This window comes from Symphalangus syndactylus, chromosome 5, assembly GCF_028878055.3.
Source record: "Symphalangus syndactylus isolate Jambi chromosome 5, NHGRI_mSymSyn1-v2.1_pri, whole genome shotgun sequence".
NCBI lineage: Eukaryota > Metazoa > Chordata > Mammalia > Primates > Hylobatidae > Symphalangus > Symphalangus syndactylus.
Genome location: NC_072427.2, coordinates 133222659 through 133240232, shown reverse-complemented (window position 1 = coordinate 133240232; position 17574 = coordinate 133222659). Strand labels below are relative to the sequence as shown.

Below are 17574 nucleotides of genomic sequence, written 5' to 3'. Positions count from 1 at the left end.
TAAAAGACCAGACCCTTACACTATACCTTCATAAATAATTTTCTTCCAGTGATTACTTATTTACCTTATTTTGGTTTTTCCTAAATCTGCTAAAAACAATGAGCTTTTCATTCAAGCCTGATATATTGACTCTATTTTTAGTGATGGTTTTAAGGTTTTAAACCACTTCTTTGCTTTTCTCAAGGTAACCTTGGTGATATTGTTACATTTGTTCATTATCATTTTTTATGCAGCAACTATCTCTATTGATTTGTCTGTGGCCTTTGATTCGATGAATCACAACATATTGCTATTTGAGTGTCCCTCAATTTGGCAAAGTTTAACTACAGTGGAATGGTTCTCAGGCTACATTAGTGAATAAACCCCGGTCATTTTGTTTAATGGTGTTGAATCTGAGGTGAAAATGTTACATTCAAAGTTACCTCCGGAGCTAATTATGGGGCTTTTTACTTTTTCAGTTTTTATTAATGACCTGCCGACATCATACAGTTCATGAAATGCTCTGGATGTGTACATGCTGATGATACGACCTCAGACCCAGCAAGTGTGCAGGCATTGTGTGTTTAAACTAGAGATTCATTGAGTGATGCTCACAACACAGATACAAATTTTGCCCCAAATATACATGCTCACAATTTTTTTTCTAACTACACAGAGCAATCCTGGGTAATTTTATATTTGCCTACTTTATAAATGGAGGTAGGAGCACAACTAGCTGAAATAGATGATGAAATGATGAAATGTGTATCTGGGATTTTATATACCATCCTATTCCCATATCAAATGTAATGTAATTTTAGGTGGTAAAAACTTAATATTTCACAAGCATGCTATTTCCCACTAAATAATTTTTTAAAAAATTAGTTGTTTATACCCATCCCTCTGAATGTAAATATGAAGGTTATACTTTCCCCAGAACGCTCTTTTCTTAAATTTGGAAAATTACCAAGTAGGAAAATATTCTCTACAGTAGCACAGCATTCTTGGAGACTAACTTGTCAATTACAATTTTGTCAATTTTGTATTCGTCCACGTGATAAAACACATGTAAGGCCTGAACGCTCACTGGGTATAGTCCATATCTTTAGAAGTAACTTCTCAACTCACAGAAGTCTCTCTTCACTGCCTCCTTTGTAGACGGGCAGGACTCTGGACCACATTTAATATTATAAGATTCCCTGAACTTCCCTTGGACCAAAGCAGAGGAATTGAGTCTGTAGATGGAAACGGAAGAACAAACCAAGTTTGAATGGATGACCTTTGCGGCTGGGTTTTCAGTATGTCTTGGGTCAGAGGCAGCCAGACATTCTGTTCCAAGAGCTCTTCAGACGCTCATAATAAATCCCTCTTGTCTGTAGAAGTTGTGCATGTGCTAATGACATAGAGATGTGAGAGACACAGTTTCTGTACTCAAGGAGCTTATATTCCCATGTGAATAGTAGTTAAAGGAATATGTTCAGAGCAAGGCTGCCTGGTTTCAATTTCTGGTTCTGCCACCTGGCAGAGTAACATTGGGCCAGTGGCTTATCCTTTTTGGCTTCAGTTTCCTCATCACTAATATGCATTTCATAATCATACCTCCTTCATGGAGTTTTTGAGGGTCCAATTTGATAATACATGTAGGGGGCTTGCAAAAGTGACACACATTAAAACTACTGAATAAATGATTAACCATGATTATTATTAAAGAAACAAGCATTCTACAATAAGGAGTGCTATAGAAGTAGATACAAAACACTCTGAGAGCACAAGATGAGAATCAATCAATTCTATCTTAAGGAAATGATGATTGGCTGGAAGAGAAACTCATAGAAGAGATGAAATTGTAAAATACGAATAAGCCATTCTTTACTGCACAGTTACTATGTTATAGGCACTAGACCGAGCACCTCAGAGACTTAATCTTATTTAGTTCTCACAACAATGCTCTGTTTAATGTTTCTCCTTTTACAGAGGACAGTGAGGCTCAGGAAGACTGAGTAATTTGCCACAGGTCCTAAAACTAGGAAGTGGTAGAGCTGGGATGCAGCTGGAGTCAGTGCTAGATTCACACCTAGGTTTAAGTGCACTGATGCTCATGCTCCTAACAAATATATAACAGTTCCTTCTCCCTTAAGCTTATCTTCGAAGGATGCATGTGAGTTTGCTGGTTGAAGAAGGGTGCTAGGCAGAGAGTAATTTGACACAGTGGGGAAAATATGTGCAAAAGTAACAAAGGTGTGAAAATAGGCAACAAGAGTTTGGGGACGACATGGTAAAAGGCCATTTGGTTCATGCTAAAAAGCTTGGATTTGGGCTTGGGAATAGTGGAGAGCCAATCAGATGGGCTTGTGAGAGAAGAAACAGAATGGGCATTGTTTCTGGCTGGATTGGAGGGCCATGACATTTGGAGGTGGGAAGCTTTTAGAAAGAGGTTTATTATATCAATCTGGGCAAGAAATAGTGAGAGCTTAAAGTTAGGAAGTGAGGGGAGAATTAAAGTAGAAACAACTGATTTGAGAGGCTTTTCAGTAGTCGATTGAACAATGTTTGACAACTGATGGCATCAGTGAGGGAGAGGTAGGCTGAGGCTGACTCAGGTCTCAGGCCCCATGGCTAGTGGTTGAAATGAATGGAGATGGTAAATAGAAGCAGCTTACATAAAATCCATTTAAGGATTTGTTAGGTAAAGTCAGTATTAAGAAATAGCAAAACTTCTAAAGGAGGTGTTGAGGATATGAGGGGCATTTTCAGAGAAGATTTACATTTGACAATGCAAACTTCTATTGTCTGTAAGAAGAGTAAAGGGGAAACTAAAGGTACCAGCACCTTGGAAATTTTCCAATTGCCATTACAGGCTCTTAGAGGGTCAGCGGAAATGGCAAGTATGCACAACTTTCAATTACAGTAAAAGCTCACTGATTTGGATTAATTGGGGTAAAGGGCAGCCTGACTAAATAAAAGTCTGATTTATAGAAAAAATTTAAATAAATTCAGTTTGATTACTTTTAAGTATTTTAAGCTAACTGTTTTTTATTTAAAATGTCAAATTGCTAAGGATGATTTGTGAATAATACAAAAAAGACCCAATATGAAGGGCAATTATATTAATTAATTAATTAGATAAATGTTTAGTGCCTATTATATGCCAGGCAATAGTGACCATGAATGATGCCTCTAAGTGTCACAATCACTTTATGTTTTAAAATAACCATTTTCCTCTTTTCTTGCAGATCCAAATCTGTAAAAGGCATACATATCTGAAAAATCGGTGTCAAAATGAGTTGCCTTATAAGCCTTTTCTTGTTTTATAAAAAGGAGAAAGTTCTCCACTTAGATAATCACAATTGGTGAAGTGGGAACTTAAGGACGTTTTCCTGTACCAGAGACTCCTATTGGTCTCTATGCTTCTGTTTTTACAACTTTTCTGTCCATCTTCCTGTAGTGGGCATTGTTTCTAAAAGGCAAAACTGACCCTATTGATTCTAGGTTTCAGCTCCTCCCATTTTGGGTATTATCTACAGGATAAAATCCAAGCAAGTTCTTTGGCATAGAATTCAAGGCTGGTCACATCACAATTCTTATCTCTCCCTATGTAATGAACTAAAATTTCCACCTGCCTTGTCTCCCACACCCTGCTGCTTCTTGTGTCTGTATTTTTGCCTATGCTGTTCCATCTGTTTAGCAGTCCCTTCCTATTTTGTCTTTGAACTTATATTCATTCTTCAAAACCTTGCTTAGGAGGTAGTTCCTGTTTTCTTTCCCTTCTAGACAGAATGACTCATTCCTTAGTCTGTTTCACTTCTGTGATTCTGATATTGCTTGTGTCACATGGACATTTGTTTATTTGTTTCAATGTGTCTCTCCCTCACTAGACTACAAATTCCTTGAGGTCAAGGGCCTTGTGGCATTTAACTTTGTCTCTATTTACCAAGCACAGCACCAAACACAAGAAGAGACACTAATAAGTTAATTACCAAATTGAATTGAGCAGAGTGTACTTAACTAGTGTGGGCACTATCAAAGTTTCTAGCTTTGCCCTTTCATCCTGCCCACTTGCATTCAATTGACTCTTATCATAAGAAAATATGGGTGGAAGCAGGGGTAACTGGTTGTGATTGTTAATTTTAGGTGTCCACTTGATTGGGTTAAGGGGTACTTAGCTGGTAAAACATTTCTGTGAGGAGTAGGTAGCATTTTCAGAGATTAGCATTTGAATCAGTAGACTCAGTAAAAATGACCCATCCTCACTCATGTAGGCAAGCATCATCCAATGTGTTGAGAGCGCAGATTGAACAAAAATGAGGAGGAAGGGTGAATTTGCTTTCTCTTTCTGAAGGAGGGCATCCTTTTCCTCCTACCCTTGGAGGTGAGAACTCCAGGTTCTTGGGCCTTCAGACTCCAGTGGTCCCACAGGTTCTCAGGCCTTTGGACAGATGAATTACGTCACTGGCTTCCCTGGTTCTCAGCTTGCAGGCAGCATACTGTGGGACTTCTCGGTCTCTATGATTATCAGTCAATTCCTATAATAAAAACCCTCTTTACCTATCTATCTGTCTTTCTGCCAATCTGTCTGTCTATCCTATTGGTTGTATTTCACTAGAGAACTCTAATATTGGTAAAATTTAAAATCAGGTAATGTTATTTCTTGCTGTAATTTTGGGTTGAAAGGGTACTTTACTATGATGCATATGTATTTTCTTGCCTTTAGATTTATCTGTACGTTTCTCTCCCAGTTCTTCAACCCACTCCCATCATATCTTCTTTCTATCACTGTCTCTCTGTCACTTTCTGTCTAGGTTCAAAGTCAAGTCCATAATTAGATCAGAACTTTATGTCTTGATTTAGTGATGTGTCATCAGACGCTCAGAATATTTCACATTTTGGGGTTAGGCACATTTAAGTGCTATCATTCACCTCCATAAATTCATGCTACATTTAATCTTCTGGCTTTCTCCACTGTCCAACCCTCCCAGCAATTCTGTGTTAGGGCACCTAAGAGTAAGTGATCGCTATGACAAGAAGATAAGTAATTAATTAGATTGATGTTGAAAGAGTTCCCCGCAAGTTGTCAATACCCACATTTATATCATAATGCTACAATTTTGGCAGAATTATTTCCTTTTTATGAAAATCTGATGAAGCAATTTTCAGATTTCCTGACATGAATCAAAAATTAGAAAAATACACAGATGTAGACCCATACTCCTGTTAACTTTCCTCCATTTTGAGTATTTTACACTTTGGGATTTTAAGTTAGGAAAGAATAATAATCAAATATGGTTAAGAATGGGTTTTCAAACAAACTTTCTAGTCCATTTTTGAAAAGTCAAGGCATTCTAATGTAACTTCACTTATTAAAACATTTTAGTAAGAGAGTCTAACTAAGCATTTTTAATCCTTGCTGGATTATAGCAAAATACAAAGGAAATGATAAAAAGATTTTTCTTAATTTCTACAAAAGTAATTTAGTAATTGGAGATGCTTCTAAAGTGCTACAGAATGTAGTATGTGTGAGGCTTTAAATACACACACACACACACACACACAAATAGTATTACAAGAAACAATAAACACAAAATCATTCCTAAAACTACCCAAAGAGAAAATGAGTAGTGAAATTTATACTAGGTGATTGTTTTAAAATTATCCAATGAACATAAAGTCCATACCACATTTTTATATATCGAGATGTTCTAGAGGTTGATGTTTAGGATGTTGCATATAATTAGAAGTTTAGATGTCTATGGAAACCTGATAATGTTTTTTCTGGGTGAACTAATTGTGTTATCCGTAGTAAGTTGGCAGAAAATAACAAAACAAAATGATAGGTGTTTTATCAGCATTATTGTTCAGAAATGCCGATTCTTTTACTTGAAACCATATTGTTAAACTTTCCATTTTATGTCACTGAAAAAGGCACATTTAATACTAACAAAAAGCTATTGTGAAAAGGCTTCCCTGGGTCCTTGACTACTGTGTGAAAAAAGTCAATCAATTAAGGAAGCCTATCACAGAGGATCATAAGTTCTACAACTGATGATCCCAGGACTGTAATTGGCCTTCCTGTTTGTATTATTACTCATCAAAGCTGGATAATTACTAACACCGGCAGAAGACAGCCCCTCACTGCCCTTTGTGTAAAGGAACCTTCAGCTGGCATATCCCTTAATGATAGTCTGTGAAATCTCATCGATGCGCATATTCAATTCTACCTTTCAATTATGTTGATAATATAGTATTTTAGCATTTTGGAAGTGCAAAATTCATGAAATCATGTCTGTCCAGTATCCAAATAAAGTCACTCTGTGCCACCTGGTGAATGTCCATTTAAGAACAAGCAACAATTTCAGGTTCTGTTCACCTCCACTTCTGGAACTAGGACCTCTTGATAATCTTTGGGGATACTTTTAAGTGTGGGGCTTTGTTGAAGGCAAACCTGAAGGGAGACTGTGAGTAGCTTCCTTGGGACATCTACTCTGATTTTATGCTGAGATCCTAGTGCAGTCGAACACGGATACATGAAGTATCAAGAAACTGCACTTGCTCCAAGAAGGTGATGGCGGTGGTGATGGTTTGGATAACCCCTCACAATCATATCATGATATCTAAAATAAATGAAGTGAACATTTTTACACCATTATACCCTACAATACAATTCAATAAACATTATTAAATTCCTCTTGTACGAAAGGTCCAGGGATAAAAAGTCAACTTTATGAAATAAATGATTATAAACACTCTAATCGTAAGAGTTCACTTTCCAAAAGCTCTATACCATTCATTGTCCTTGTGGATCAACCTTTTATCAATTTCTCAGTGGCAGTGCTTGGATTACTTAGCTTTAAGTCATAAGTTTACTGCAGTCACTCGTTAATTCATTCAACACATTTGTTGGGCGGTTGGGATGTGTAGGCATTACACTAGTTGCTGCAACTGAAGAACTCCTGGGGTTCGTGACTATGTTAACTGCCTTCCATAGCCCTAGACGGATCCTTTTTCCTGACTTATACCACTGACTTGAATCCTGACTCCTCCCCTATTGATTCAAGCTGTGATATAATTCTTGACTGGGTTAGTTATTTTACTCTGCCTGGTCTGCGTCTTGTGGCTCCTATCATCAACTCTTGGCCTTAAACCCTGATATCTGGGCTTACCTCCTGCCTTATTGGCCTCTGCCCCAGGACCTAGCTGTGGGTTCTTGGGCTTATCTTTGATTTGTGTATGGCTATTATTACTAGAGTTCTGCTGTTGCACTCACAGATAATTTAGGGGGTCTATGCCAGTGTAAGAGTGCTTCGACTGATGGCTCCAGGTCAGTATATTCTCTTAGCAAAAGAGTGTATCTGCTATCTACTGCCACAATATGCACTGTAACAAGCAACCATAACACACAACCCAGTATAAAACAGTAAGCATTTACTTAGCTCATGAGTCTTTGGGTGGAGAGGAGAGTTGCATTCTGGCTGGCAAGTCACATACAAGGCAGGTTTATTGATTCTGCTGGGCTTTCTCACGTGTCTGGTGCCTAGGCTTGGACAACTGGACTGAGTCAGCTGTTTACAGTCTCTCATCTGCAAGCAGGTCAGCTGGGTTTATGTTCATTGCAGTACTAGGCTTCTAAGAAAGCGAGAAGGCAAGCAAGGATACTTGAGGCCTAGGCTCTGTACTATGACAGTGTCAGTTTCACTGACCCTTTTTGTCAAAATAAGTCACAAGGGCAGCCCAGATTCAAGGAGAGGGGAAGTAGGGGCAAAAAAGCTGAAGAGTGTAGCTGCAAAGTCACAATTAGGAATCTGGAAAACTGGGGCAACATTTGCAAACAGTTTTCCATAGTGAATTGGTTTCCAACCATTAAACATTGTGTTTCTCGACAGTCTTTAGCTTGGACTTGGGTAGGAGTGGGGATGTGAGCCTGAAATATGGCAGAGAGAAGGGAGACTGGTATGGTTTTGGCTATGTGTCCCACCCAAATCTCATCTTGAATAGTAGCTCCCATAATTCCCACGTGTTGTGGGAGGGACCTGGTGGGGGATAATTAGATCATGGGGGTGGTTTCCCCCATACTGTTCTCGTGGTAGTGACTAAGTCTCACGAGAGCTGATGGTTTTATAAGGGGTTTCACCTTTTGCTTGGCTTTCATTTTCTCTTGTCTGCCACCGTGTAAGATGTGCCTTTTGCCTTCCGCCATGATTGTGAGGCCTCCCTAGCCACATGGAACTGTGAGTCCATTAAACTTCTTTTTATTTATAAATTACTCAGTCTCGGGTATCTCTTTATCAGCAGCATGAAAACAGACTAATACAGAGACTAACATGGTATTTTTCCATCACCCTATAGTGCAGCCTGGAGAGCTGTGAGCAGTGCCACAGGAGGAAATGACTGGTGAGTGAAATAAGCAAGATAGGAGTTGAAGTGTACGTGAAGTAGAGTCCAAGCCTTCTCCTTCTGGATGTTCAGCTGGATCATCCTGACTGCTCCCACTTTCATCTTGGCTTTCAAAGGCAAGAGGAAGTTATAAGGAATATTCTGAGTGGCTTTCATCCAGGAGTTCTGTGGGACCCACAACACCTGGATGGTAGATGCAAACAGATAAAGAATATTGGTCACCAAAAGGAGTTTTTTCATCATAGATCTCTGAAGGTAGACACCTATTTGCAGACTTCTCAAAGGTATGTAGCATGTGGTGGTAGTGATGCTGGGATGTTTCCAACGCAGGCTATTTCACAAATTTAAAGGTATCGTTGCTTCTTGTTTAGCATGCACACCTATTTGATTTGCCTTCAGAAATAAAATGCTTTTTTATTCTGTTGTTTCATCCTTTTAGTTACCCATACTCACTGACTTGAAAACATAGTGGGCCAAACAATATTTTCTTTTTCTAATTTTTTTAGAGACAAAATTCGTCTCCAGGGAAGCATTAAAATAGAAAGGTTTTGCTGAGAAGCAACATATATTTGCTCAGGTTCTTGAAGTATTATTGTTGAGTGCTGTGTACTTGTACCACATGGTTTTTAGGATAAATGAGCTTGGACTGGCTTGGCTTAGCAGTATTCTTAGGGGTGAGTTTACAGTGGGTATACTCCATGTGTCCAATTCACTCTATTTAAGTATAATTTATTTCTGTTGCTTTGTAGTTTATTTATATCTGAATGCTTACTTTAACATTTGGTTAGTGTTTTATTTACTCACAAGAATGCATTAACTACAAAGAACAATCCCTCTCTTGTCATCAGACAATTACGTTTAATTATCCCTATATGAGTAAGATGTATAAAATAATGGCATCTCGGAGTCTGCAGAGACCACTGTCGTTATTTCTCAGCTCTACTGATGCAAAGAGATGACAGTTTATTTTCCAACTTTATGTCTTTTTTTCCTCTATGCTGGATAATCCTCAGAAACACCTGTGACTTTTATTCAACTTTTTGACTAACAATTGTCATGGTGTCTAACACGTTTTAGGCATTTTTGACAAAACACTTTCTGGCAATGAGTTGACAATAGGTCTTTCTTCACTTTCTTGGCTCTTTCTCCCACCTCTGACACAGCACTGCCCTCAGGTGGGAGAAGGAAGGCGAAGCCTAGAAAAAGGTATCACCTTATGTGACCCTATGGAACATGTCGTATTTCTGGCTGAAGAAGCTGAAGATGAAAGATGCAAAGGCATGAAAGTGAATGACATAGTCTAAGGAAAAAGCAAGAAGTTCTGTTTGGCTAAAATACAGAATGATGGAGATAAGCCAGCATGGAGAGGGTGGATCTATGTTAATCCTCTAGGATGTGAGGAGCCTTTGAAGATTGTTTAACAGAGAGTTTCAATATCTAGTGGCACTGAGGAAGAAAAAGTTAAGAGAAGAGCATTAAAGATGGAGGTGGGAGTTAAAAAAAAATCTGTTGCAAGAGACTAGACAAGACAGGACTAAAGCAGTTACAAAGATGGGACTTTATTTTGTTTTTCTTGTGAGACATTTTAGAGATCGTATTGACAGAATTGGATGTTAAGGGTAAACGAGAGAGGAAGAATTAGATAATGAAGTTAAATCTGACTGGGAGATGACCATATTACTAATGGCGCTGGTCGAAATAGGAAAAAAGATGAGTTCAGTTTTAGGTGTACTAAATATGATGCAGGAAATCAAAGTTGAGGCAGTCAATTAACTGAGAGAAGTTGCACCCTGTGTTCAGGAGAGAATTTGGGGGTAAGAGTTATAGATTTAGGAGTCATTGACATATGTGAGACTAGCTGAAGACATCAAATGAACTAGATTGCCCAGGAAGGAGCTGTGGATTGAGAAAATAAGCATGGCAAGGATGGGAACAAACATCAAAATGGGTGGGACAAAGAAGAGAAATCAACCAAAGGAAGAGGAGAAGACAAAACAAAAGATTTTAAAGACAACTTCTGATGAAAACTTCTGCAAATTGTTTCTTTGATTTAATCTTAAAACAATATTGTATTAATAAGTACTATTATACTTACAGTACAGAATCCAAATACTTATTTGGATATATTTGCTTGCATATACAGAAGGATGGAAGCTAGGGATGGAAAAACCAGTATTGATTATTCTCCTATTTTAAAGAGATATACCCTTCTGATCATATGGGCAAAATCATTCCATGTGTCCAAGACCCTAATTAAAGCTAGTTTCAAGGCTCAGAGGTAGATTTCCTTGTGTTATTTGTCTCTATTTTTTTTTTTTTATCTTCAGGCACAATTAGTTTTAATCAAATTTGGTAATTATTTTTTTAGATATGTAAATATAGTATTATCAAACAGGCCAGGCACGGTGGCTCACACTTATATTCTCAGAACTTAGGGAGACCAAGACAGGAGGAGTGCTTGAGCCCAGGAATTTGAAACCAGCCTGGGCAACATGGCAAAAACCTGTCTCTACAAAAAAATACAAAAATTATCCAAGGGTGGTGGTGCACACCTGTAGTCCCAGCTACTTGGGAGGCTGAGGCGGGAGGATCACCCGAGTCCGAGAGGTCAAGGCTGCAGTCAGCCATGTTTGTGCTACTGTACTCCAGCCTGGGTGACACAGTGAAACCCTGTATCAAAAAAAAAAAAAAAAAAAAAAAAAAAAATTAAATAGCTCAGAAGTATTTTTTCTAAGTGAATGTTTTACTCCCTCAACTCAATTGTTTAGTCTCATTTCCCAGGAGCCCAGTGTTTTTATTTCTTCTATATTCTCCCAGAAATACCTGTTTTCATAATTTTTACATACACATACGTGTACATACAAGAAATTCTCAAAGATCTGCACACCTGCACAATACTTCAACCACCTTAATGTTGAATTCTTTCCAAGTGTGTGCAAACCGTATTTACTGGACTTCTCTAATTCTAAATATGAAAGAGCTGGAAAGTTCCTTCTTATAATCTATGGATGTAGAGTGACCTCTTTGTAGATTGCCTTTGGCAGGAGCCCAGTTTTTGTTTGCTCAAATCTACTTATTTCTCAGTTACCATCAGCCCATATTTTTGTGCTATTTAATGCTCGTTTTTGCATATTCAGGGCTATATGGATGTGCTCTACTTGTTGGAGGATGGTCCATCCACTCTTCTTCCTGTACTTACCGGGACAGAACAACTGCAGCTTCTCAGACAGTTCATTCTTCTTTTCCTTACCTACCACCATCTAAGAAAGGCAAGATTGAGTATAGAGAATTTTTTCACCAGTGAGATGTAATATGAGATCCATTAGAAAGCAGAAGAATGGATCAATGGTTTAAAAGTTTTAAGAATAAATTATTTCCCTACTCTTGGGGAATTTTTTTTTTTTTTGTACTTTAAGTTTTAGGGTACATGTGCACAATGTGCAGGTTTGTTATATATGTATCCATGTGCCATGTTGGTGTGCTGCACCCATTAACTCGTCATTTAGCATTAGGTGTATCTCCTAATGCTATCCCTCCTCCCCCCTCCCCCTACCCCCACAACAGTCCCCGGAGTGTGATGTTCCCCTTCCTGTGTCCATGTGTTCTCATTGTTCAATTCCCACCTATGAGTGAGAACATGCAGTGTTTGGTTTTTTGTCTTTGCGATAGTTTACTGAGAATGATGATTTCCAATTTCATTCATGTCCCTACAAGGGACATGAACTCATCATTTTTTATGGCTGCATAGTATTCCATGGTGTATATGTGCCACATTTTCTTAATCCAGTCTATTGTTGTTGGACATTTGGGTTGGTTCCAAGTCTTTGCTATTGTGAATAGTGCTGCAATAAACATACGTGTGCATGTGTCTTTATAGCAGCATGATTTATAGTCCTTTGGGTATATACCCAGTAATGGGATGGCTGGGTCAAATGGTATTTCTAGTTCTAGATCCCTGAGGAGTCACCACACTGACTTCCACAATGGTTGAACTAGTTTACAGTCCCACCAACAGTGTAAAAGTGTTTCTATTTCTCCACATCCTCTCCAGCACCTGTTGTTTCCTGACTTTTTAATGATGGCCATTCTAACTGGTGTGAGATGGTATCTCATTGTGGTTTTGATTTGCATTTCTCTGATGGCCAATGATGATGAGCATTTTTTCATGTGTCTGTTGGCTGCATAAATGTCTTCTTTTGAGGAGTGTCTGTTCATGTCCTTTGCCCACTTTTTGATGGGGTTGTTTTTTTCTTGTAAATTTGTTTGAGTTCATTGTAGATTCTGGGTATTAGCCCTTTGTCAGATGAGTAGGTTGTGAGAATTTTCTCCCATTCTGTAGGTTGCCTGTTCACTCTGATGGTAGTTTCTTTTGCTGTGTGGAAGCTCTTCAGTTGAATTAGATCCCATTTGTCAATTTTGGCTTTTGTTGCCATTGCTTTTGGTGTTTTAGACATGAATTCCTTGCCCATGCCTATGTCCTGAATGGTATTGCCTAGGTTTTCTTCTAGGGTTTTTATGGTTTTAGGTCTAACATTTAAGTCTTTAATCCATCTTGAATTAATTTTTGTATAAGGTGTAAGGAAGGGATCCAGTTTCAGCTTTACGGTGCTTGAGACTCTTGATACCACCAAGTGGTCACTTTTTCTTCTTATGGGAACAGATGCAACTAATAAAGTGTGATCACTTCCTTTTTTATAATGCAAGGTTTGCTTTTGTCACCCCTTTTTGCATATCTATTCTGGGGAAGAATAGATCATATCTGTAAATCCCTTTAAAGAAATTGTGATTGTTTGCTTGCACTTTTGATATACATAGCTCAAGAAATAGGTTGTCTTTTTACATTTTGAATAAGGTAAAAGACTGAATTTGGATTTTATCATGGGCCCAAAAGTTCTGTTCATGATAATAAAGATCCAAAATGCTGACTTGCTTTTCTTAAACAGGTACTTGATGCCTGTGGTTTTAGACAAGAGTCCTTTTCTAACCACAGGGTGGGCAGCACCAGCTCATTAGAACCATTTGTGTGACTGACTGAAGGCAGCTCACCTTGAAACACTGCAGGTAATACGTGGGTAGACCTTGGGCTCAGCATTTCATAGAGATTCCTATCATGAAGAACAGATGGCTCGAGATGCCTCACATGTTATCAGAGTTCCCCAAACCTTGTTAACATTTAGATGTCTAGAGTAATTTTTTTGTTGAGTTCCCTAAAGTAGACAAGATTTTCTTCATGTTTATGTCCCACTCTATAAGTACATAGTACAATGGCTTACTCTGAGGGGGCTCACAAGGTGTTTGCAACAGTGAATTAAATGTTGAATGTGGGCATTTACAATTCTCATTGCTTTCTTAGTCAATTTAAGATCGATGTGGCGATATATAAGTTGCACTGCCAATTTGTCCTCAGTTTTCTCATCAGTGATGCAGGATGAATAGTACCTTTCCTTATAGAGTCATGAGTAATACTGGAATAGTTTGTTGAAGTGTTGTTAAATATACTAAGATTCCAATGACATGTCTATGATATAAGTAGTTCCTTAGTTGCGTATTGATGTTTCTCATAGACAGTCATTGTTTATTGTTTGTTTGAAAGTGGTTTGAAAATAATAGAGACTATCTTAAACCAGTATACCCTTTGATTTCTTTGTAGCAAAAATGTTTACTTGCTATGCTTCCACTTTGCATTATAGTGAATGTGTTAGCTTCTAGAAACTGCCCTGGAAAGTTAAGTGACACAGTGCATTATTTTTGGAATGGTAATTTAAGTCACTAACATCATTACTTCTCATTTTCTTCATGCTTTTGGACACCATTGGAGGTGGGGAAAGAGTACATTACTGTAATGTGGGGGTCATATAATATGAAATAACTGAATTCATAACTCTTCTACCTACTTGGCAGAAAAATCAATGGGCTGCATTTTATCACTGCACATGGGGACAGTTATGTGTGCTCTATAGATTATAAACATTTGATGGGACTCTAGGAAAAGCTAGAGAGGAATATCTAGATAAAAATTAAGTTTAAAAATTAACAACAAGTATACTTAGAATGTCCTGGAACAGTAAGGACATCTTTGTATCCAAGTGTCCTACACTGTACCTTGCACATTATAGACCCTCAATATTTGCTGAATAAATGCTGGACTGACTGAGTATTCTTAGTGTCTTGAAAGATTACATGCACAAAGAACGCTTGACTTTTTCCTCAGAGATTACTAGCTCATTCATTCCGTCTCACATTATGATCATTTTGCAGATAAGCAAATTGAGACTCACTAGTAATTTGCCACAGACTTTGTAATTATATCAGGGATCAATGTTCCTAGCTATAGTGAAAAAATTCATAAATTTAAAGAGGAAACACTATGTGTACCAAAATATAGGCTGCGATAAAAAGAGAGGAATACTGTTCACCATTTCTGATCTTGACAGAGAGGTTAGGTTTAACTCTCAGAACTAACTTCATTTTTACAGTTATTTATCATTCATTGAAAGAAGTTGCTTCTGAGTTGTCATGGCATTTGGTTGTAAAGAATTAGTCCATCAGCTTTAGCTTATTAGTGCCCTCAGAAAAAAAAATGAGCCTTGTCTTTCCTTGAATTTGTAATGCATGCATTTGTAGGACATAAAGCTTTCCCTAGGTGCTGGTACACCAATGTACATTTTACTGAGCTGACTTACAACGTGGTCTGGTCTCTAAGAGATTGCAGCAACAAACGAAGGCATAAGTAAAATGGGAGAGCTCTGTACTGTGCATGGTCCATCAACATTAATGAGCATTATAAATGTTCTACGAATGAAGTACAAAATGGACCTCTGAAGTTGTTTTTATTGGTATTTATTAATGAGACAATCAGTTCTGTGGCACTTATAAACACATTGAACAGATAAGGTTCCTGCCCTGAGAAGCTTAGAATCTAATTCAAAGTTATGACAGCTATCATAATACATTTTAGTGAGCTGGGTTACTCTCCCAAGCATCATGGCACCCACAGGACAGTGGAATATGGTCCTGGTCATTGATGAGCTGGATTCATTGCTTTAGCCAAATAATATTTCAGAACCATCCCAAACACTGCTGCTGTCACCAATGGGGGTGATTATGTAGGTACTGATCACTCACATTAAGGGAGAGGATAAAGAACTAAGACAGAATTTTGGAAAATAGAAATAAGCAAATAAAAAAGCACTCAGAGAACTTCCAATTGCCATACTGACTATATAAAAGCCTCCAATCTGGAATTAATCATTTCAGTCCCTTATAAGCAGGTTTGTGTCTCCCTTTTCATAAGCGTCTCGCCCTGCTATAAATGACATTCTGTTTTATGAAAGTATAATGTGAAAATCTACTGATAAGCCAAATAATAAAAACTTTATAGCATGTCAGGGCTTTTTTATTATTATTATTTAACCTCAATCAAATTATAATACTGAACACATGTATTCTTGGCCTAAATCACCTTGTCAAGTTTAACTGTATATTCAACTTCATTTACATGACATACGATCTAATATTGGAGAACAACAATACCATTGTAGTGTTAATTGAAAACTCCAAACTGAGAGCCAGAAGAAACCACTGGTCTGATTGCTGAGGGTCCCAGGGAAGGGGATCTATTCCCACACCTGCAGTTGGTCCATAACACTAACATTGTTACCAACATCTGGGTCTAATCAGTCCAGAAGCCCTCATATGCTGCTCCTGGGGCACATAAATTTAGCATTACATTCATTTTAAAAGCCCCCTCTTTCAGTTTTTTAAGGACAAGATAGATTCATGGCTCCACAGAGTCTAACAAAGTAGAAACCACAAACAGAGTAAGTTACTACCACAGGCCTCGTGGACTTGACTTACCAACTCTTTGCCACTTAAATAATGGAATTTTATGTTCAGCCCTGGCTATCAAAAATGTGTTTCCACCGAAAGTGAAGTTTGACTGAAAAGCTGCATTAAAAATAAAAGCAAATCCTCAGAAAGTGAGCCAATTTGTATAAATCAGACTTTATGTAAGGATATGAGATAATATCTAACAGAGAAATATAAGCTTAGGAGTAATAATTTGCCTCATTCACTTCATAACTGGAAGGCCTCTTAGAACTGACTCTTCATAGTGTACTTTAAGAAGGTTTGCATCCAAAGGGACTATTCAGAATGAAAGTTAAAAATTTTTAGATCTTTCAGTGGGACTTTGGATGGCTGGTTTCTGAGGATAAAGGGTCTGCTGGACCTGGTAATTATTTTCTGCAACTGCTCTGCAAAGTGTAGCTGTTAGAAAAGTTTTGCTGCCACTCAACATGAGTGAAAACTAAATACCCTCTTACGTTTTATGCAGATGCCCTAGGTAACCAAAGAGTTCTAAAAGAGAAAATAGCCTGTACAATTTTTGCAGCAACACTTATTAAAGATATAAATACAAAAGAAAACAAAATAACAGAAAAGATAAAAAACCATTGGCAGTTTTGCAAACTACTTGCTTATGTGTTTGAGACCAATTTGTTATAGGGGAGAATTTTTAACTTGTTTGGTTTTGGTTATTTTCTCTCTTTTTCTGTTTTTTTCTTCTTTTATATTACAAGAAAAAAGAATTGCCTGTATAGCTCAAGGGGCTGGGAAGTTAGGAAAATAATTCTGTGGGTTGATAAAGTTTGTGCTAGTTGGCTAACTTTTATTTATTGGTTGGCTCCAATATGGCAGCTGGCCTTCAAAGATTTCATGTGCACTGGATAAATTACCTATCTAATGAGCATCTCTGAATGGTCTAACATTGGAAAATAGTAAATGAATGAGATTAATGATCACCAAATAGAAGTGGGAAGAGGGAAGACATTGTTCCTTGGATTTATATCCAAAAATAGGATAGGCATTTTTTTCCCTTAATATTATAGAGAGCATTTGGTGATATGGTTGGTACTTCATCTCACCCAGGCACTTCATCATTGGCTCAAATTATTTTATCAAGTCATAGTCTGCATATGAATAGGCATTACCTATAGCCTTATGAATAAAAAAATAACCTAACTGGTGTGTTTATGTTTAAAAATGCAGTGGTTCATAAGGAAATAGCATTTTGCATAATAGATTTCCAGAATTCTTGGATAGAGCACAGATAAGAAAATTGATGATCCCCAAAGGTACTGCACAGTTCAGGATATGATATTCATAAAAATGGCCTGATTCATGAAGAAAGATTCAACTAATATTCAA

The 17574-nt window shown here is 37.7% G+C and overlaps 1 long non-coding RNA gene across 1 annotated transcript in view; it reads left to right on the top strand.

Moving 5' to 3' along the window:
- The first annotated feature begins 8522 nt into the window (after nucleotides 1-8522).
- Nucleotides 8523-17574, top strand: part of LOC129483255 (uncharacterized) — a 137362-nt gene continuing 128310 nt past the window's right edge. Inside the window, exon 1 of the long non-coding RNA XR_010120856.1 lies at nucleotides 8523-8651. This is a non-coding gene — a long non-coding RNA (uncharacterized lncRNA). The remainder of the gene's footprint in view (nucleotides 8652-17574) is intronic.